The following is a 6,231-nucleotide window of genomic DNA, read 5'->3' as shown; positions in this document are numbered from 1 at the left end:
AACAAATACATGAATAAGATAACAGAGAACTAACTACGGCTACTACTCAACTCGAGAAAACAGATTTATATGAACCTAAAATATAACTCTTTGCAGTCCAGTTAATACAAATTCAATAGTCCAAATAATTGTTCTAATCATGATTAAATATGAACAATTAAACTAAACATTACAAAATGGTCCAAAAAAATCCAAAAAGAGACTAGATAAACACAGCAAGCTGCTTCTTCATTGATTCTCTCAAATAATTCATACACTCCAGATCAGTATAGGTAGTGCATATGTACCTGGATTTTTAAATCACAGCAAGAGGAAACAGGAGTAAGCAGGAGCATATGAATAGCAACAGCAATCGAACACTTAAAACAGCCCAGGAAATAGTTTGATCCGCTCAGGAATGTTTAAATCAAACAGGATTTAGCAGATTCACTTCAATACAGTACCAACTCCAACCAAAAATGTATATAGATGGACCAACAACCAACAGAAACACCCCAGAGCTAGACTCAGGCAATCAAATCTAACTTGAACTCAACGAGCACACTTCAAACTACTCAAAATCGCCAGAAAATGAACTAAGAGAGGCTTGACTATCAATTAAACTTGAAATCAAAATGCAATCAGCAATGAAACAGTGAATTTTGGATTTTCTATTGGATTTCTATTGTTTTTTTTATTTTCTTGTGTAAACTAGATCTAGAGATATTTTGAACTTCTCGATTTGAAATTCAAATGCAGGATCAGATTTGTAAAGTGGATTTTTGGGGGGAATTTTTTGTAGGCGTCCACTTGTTATACAAGGACAAGATGAATGCTATTTATAGGCAAACTTAGGGTCCAATTTCAGATTTTACTTTACCCATTGTCCTATTTTAATTTCTATTTTTTACCCTTATTTTCTGACTTGTTACACAAGTAAACTAACCTATTTTGTTTGCAAATCTTGTACTACAGTCCATTCTAGAAGGGTCTAAAACCATTCATTAATTTCCTATAATACCCTTACCTCATTTCAGAAATTACCAAACCTGATTAAACTACCCTTTTCCCTTCCCAAAATACCCTTAAAACATCTAGGAATTACTATCCAAATCCAGCAGTCCCCTAAACCTAATTAAGGATCAGCTACATCAAAACAATTAATGGATTCCTATATTTCTAATCAGGAAAAACAAAATTAAACTAACAAAACAAACAGAAATTTAACTAACAAATTGTCATCTAATAAAAACAATTAGAGATCCTAATTCTAACAAGTTTAGATCATGAACAAATTATTATTATTACTAAAACTAATCAACTAACAGAAAGTTCTATTACTTAAGCTATCATTTGAACATTTAACAGAATCAAATCAAGATTAAAATAGTGACAATTAAACTAGAAGATCAAAACCAAATCAATCAAGGATGATGAAGCAAAGAAAATTTAAAACTCCTAGAATTAACCAAATCAGAATTATGCACCATTGCCACTGAAACTAACCTGATTGCTACATTAAAAGTCAGAATTATCAAACCATGGCTATACTATAGTTAAGAGGTGTTGGGACTAACAAAGAAAAGAACAGGAGATTGATTAAAAGAAGAAAATAACCAACCAAGAAAACAATCGATGACTAAACCTAATTGTTGAAATTGGACTGAACACGAAAAAACACATGCATATAAAGACAAAAATTAAACAAAGAAAGGAAAACGTTGAAGAAAAATTATCTAGGGTTCCACCGGAAAACTTGAAATCGGTATTCGAACTGTTCCGGTCACATTTGAGCCAAGCGCCCATGGGGATCTGATAGGGGAAGACCAGGCGGTCTTATGGTGTTAATCTGGGCTCAATTGGGTTACTTTGGACTTTGACCGGAAAATTTCAATTCAATATTCGAGACGCTCCGGACAGATTCGAGATAGAATACCATGGGGGTTGGATAAAAGAAGAAGAGAGGGTATCAGGGTGTTAATTTGGGGTGGTTTAGACGGAGTTGTGTCATGGCCGGAAAACTTAGATTGGATATTCAGGAGGTGGGTCAGGATTCGAGTGCCATGGATGTGGGGGTTGGAAAGACGAGGTGAAGGAGAGTATGGTGTAAAATTTTGGGGGCCATCGGAGCATCGCCGCCGGCGGCGGCGATTTTCGGCCGGCGGCGCTAGCGCGAAGGACGGTGGAGATGGGAGGAGGACGGCGGGGCAACGCCGGCGTTACAGGGAGTACGAGGAAGATGGGTTATGTTTTGGGTTTTTTTGTATGATTTTCGGACAGTTTTATTTAAATTCGAGAATCAATCGTGGCCATTGGATTTGGGGGGATGGACGGTCATGATTAAACGACGTCAAAACGACGTCGTTTTGAGTATGGGGCAATTGGACCGGGCAGGGCGTTTGGGCCAGTGGTTTGGTCCGGTTTTGAGGGGTTTTTTGGGGTGGGCTAAACCATTTTTGGCCCAATTTGGGTATTTTATTGAGACTAATTTGTTTTCTTTGTATTTTCTTGCTTTTGTATTTTTTTTGTGTTTTTATATTTATTTATCTATTTTATAAAATGCTAAAACAAAACAAAGACCTGATTAAACTATTTAACTCCTAGAATTATTAAAACTCTATTTAAGATAAATGCAACAATTAACAATTAAAAGTGCAAAGAAACTAATTTTTGCAATTTTCTTTAATCTTGTTCTAGAACTAACTAATACCTAGTTAATACTAAAATTATGAAATTAAATCCCCTAAATGCAAGTGCGTATTTTTGTATTTTCATATGAATTAACATGCGCAAATAAAATGCAAACAATTAACAAAAAATGAGACAAAATTCAAAAAAGTTGTAAAAATAAGGAAAAATCATTTTTTGTTTGATTTCTGGGAATAATTCATACATAGGGCAAAAATCACGTGCTCACAACCCCGTCATCACCAATGGTCACATCTCTTGCATCATCATGCAGAACCTTGTCTTGAGGATAAGAAAATGAGGGTCATCATACGAACGCTCCCTGATACGATCAAACAAGGAAGACCAAGAAACCACACAAGCTAGTACCCGACTGGGCTCCGAAATATCCAATCTCACAAACTGGCTGCCTAAGGCCTGGACATCCATCGCCATGGGCCTCTCTGCTGCTGGTAGATAAGCGAAACACCCCAAACTCTCCGCCCGACGACTCAAAGCATCGGCCACCACATTAGCCTTCCTCGGGTGGTACAAGATAGTGATATCATAATCCTTAAGCAGCTCTAACCACCTCCTCTGACGCAAATTAAGGTCCTTCTACTTGAACAGATGCTACAAACTCTGGTGATCAGTGTAGATCTCACAAGGAACAACGTACAAATAATTACGCCAGTTCTTCAAGGCGTGAACAATAGCAGCTAACTCGAGATCATGGACAGGATAATTATTCTCATGTACCTTCAGCTGTCTGGACGCGTATGCAATCACCCTACTGTCCTGCATCAATACCGCTCCAAGGCCAATCCTCGAGGCATCACAATAAACAGTATAAGACCCCGAACCTGTAGGAAATATCAATACTGTGGCTGTAGTCAAAGCTGTCTTGAGCTTCTGAAAGCTCTCCTTACACTCTTCCGTCCACCTGAACGGAGCACCCTTCTGGGTCAGCCTGGTCATAGGTGCTGCAATAGATGAAAATCCCTCAACAAATCGACGTTAATAACTCGCCAATCCAAGAAAACTACGGATCTTTGTAGCTGAGGATGGTGTGGGCCAACTCTGCACTGCTCTTCCACTTTCTTCGGATCTACCTTGATCCCTTCACTTGATAGTACGTGACCCAAGAATGCCACAGAATCTAACCAGAGCTCACATTTCGAGAACTTTGCATATAATTTCTTTTCCCACAGGGTCAGAAGCACTGTCCTCAGGTGCTTCTCATGATCTTCCCGACTCCGAGAGTACACCAAAATGTCATCAATAAAGACAATGACAAATGAGTCAAGATATGGCCGGAATACACTGTGCATCAAATGCATGAATGCTGCTGGGGCATTGGTCAGCCCAAATGACATAACAAGGAACTCGTAATGACCATACCGAGTCTTGAAGGCAGTCTTTGGGATATCTGGCTCCCGGATCATCAACTGATGATAACCTGAACGCAAGTCAATCTTGGAAAACACTCGAGCACCCTATAACTGATCAAACAGGTCATCAATACGAGGCAAAGGATACCGGTTCTTCACTGTAACTTTGTTCAACTGGCGATAATCAATGCACATACGCATAGAACCATCCTTTTTCTTCACAAACAAGATAGGAGCACCCCAAGGTGACACACTAGGCCGAATAAAGCCCTTATCAAGAAATTCATGTAACTGTTCCTTCAACTGCTTCAGCTCAGGAGGAGCCATATGATAAGGAGGAATAGAAATAGGCTGAGTGCCCGAAAATAAATCAATGCCAAAATTAAGGTCTCTTTCGGGCGGTATGCCCGGAAGATCAGCTTGAAACACATCAGAGAAATCCCGCACTACTGGGACTGAATCAATTGTAGGGTTATCAATACTGACATCTCTCATGTAAGCTAGTTACGCATCACACCCCTTCTCAACCATCCGTTGAGCTTTAAGAAATGAAATAACTCTACTAGGAGTGTAGTCTAAAGTACCCCTCCATACTAATCGCAGTACACCTGGCATAGCCAGCGTCATGTTCTTGGCGTGACAATCAAGAATAGCATAATGGGGCGACAACCAGTCCATGCCCAAGATAACATTAAAATCTACCATGTTGAGCAACAATAAATCGGCTATGGTCTCAAAACCAGAAAGAGCAATCAAACACCACCTATAAATGCGGTCCACAACAAGAGAATCTCTTAGAAGTGTAGAAACATAAACAGGAAAACTCATAGAATCCCGAGATATGCAATGCGGGGCAAAATAAGAGGACACATAAGAATAAGTGGATCCTGGATCGAATAGAACCGGTGCATCTTTATGACAGACAGGGACAATACTTGTGATGACAGAATCGGAGGCAACAGCCTCAGTACGGGCAGGAAGGGCATAATATCTGGCCCGGCCTCCCCCTCTAGGGCGAGCTTTACCTCCCCAACCTCCACCTCTAGCTAGCTGAGCAGGTGGGGTAGCAACTGGTGCTGTAATCATGGCTTGGGAACTCTGCGAAGCACGCTGTGGCTGAGAAGTCTGTGGAGGTGCACCACTCCTTAGTCTAGGGCAATCCCTCACAACATGGCGAGTGTCGCCACACTCAAAACAAGCTCTTGGAGGACGTGCCGGTTGTGACTGGCTTGGGCCAGGTCTGCTAAACTGACCACTGAAAGCACCCCGTGCAGGAGGCGCACTAGATACTCGAGGAGCATAATAAGGCTCCTGAGGTCTAGGAGGAGCTAGAATACCGCTGGCTGCTGGAAGAGCTGAATGAATGGGGCGGCTCATATAACCCCTACCATGACGAACTGCAGCTGGGGCACGGGCACCAGAGTAATGGCCCTACTCTCGATATCTATTGGCCTTTCTTTCCTCTCAATCCTAAGAAAGCATGCCCTCTACTCTCCTAGCAATGCTCACCACCTGCTGATAAGCGATATCCATCTCTAGCTCCCGGGCTATGCTGGACCTGATGCTGGAAATGAGCCCCTCAATAAATCGGCGAACTCTCTCCCGAATTATGGAAACCAAGGCTGGTGCATGTCTAGTCAAGTCACTACAACAGACAACATACTCTGAAACAGTCATATAACCCTGGTGCAAATGCTCAAACTCCGCGCCATGCGTCTCTAAGGCTCTGAGGGACATACTCACTCAAAAACATATCTAAAAACTGGGTCCATGAAAGGGAAGCTACCTCAGCTGGGCTGTCCAACTCAAAAGTACGCCACCACTGATAGGCTGCCCCTTGAAGCTAGAAGGCAGTAAAGGAAACCCCACTCATCTCTGCTATACCCATAGTGCGGAGGATACGGTGGCACTCCTCTAGAAATTCCTGAGCATCCTCTGATGTTAGACCACTGAATGTAGGAGGGTTGTACTTCTTGTACATCCCAAGCCTCCGCTGCTCCTCCTCTGAGACTGCTGCCCTACCATCGGGCTGAGCTAGGGCTACAGGCGAGACTGATATAACCTCTGGAATCTAATCAACCTGAACCCGCTGCTCTGGAGTGCGGGTGGCGGGAGTCTATGCTCCTCCCCCTGCTTGAGATGTGGCTGCACAAGGGGAATCACCTGCCTGAGCTGAGTGGTGTACATGCTCATG

The sequence above is a fragment of the Nicotiana attenuata genome, unplaced genomic scaffold (assembly GCF_001879085.1).
Source record: "Nicotiana attenuata strain UT unplaced genomic scaffold, NIATTr2, whole genome shotgun sequence".
NCBI lineage: Eukaryota > Viridiplantae > Streptophyta > Magnoliopsida > Solanales > Solanaceae > Nicotiana > Nicotiana attenuata.
The sequence above is the reverse complement of the archived record's forward strand: the minus strand, read 5'-3'. Positions refer to the sequence as shown.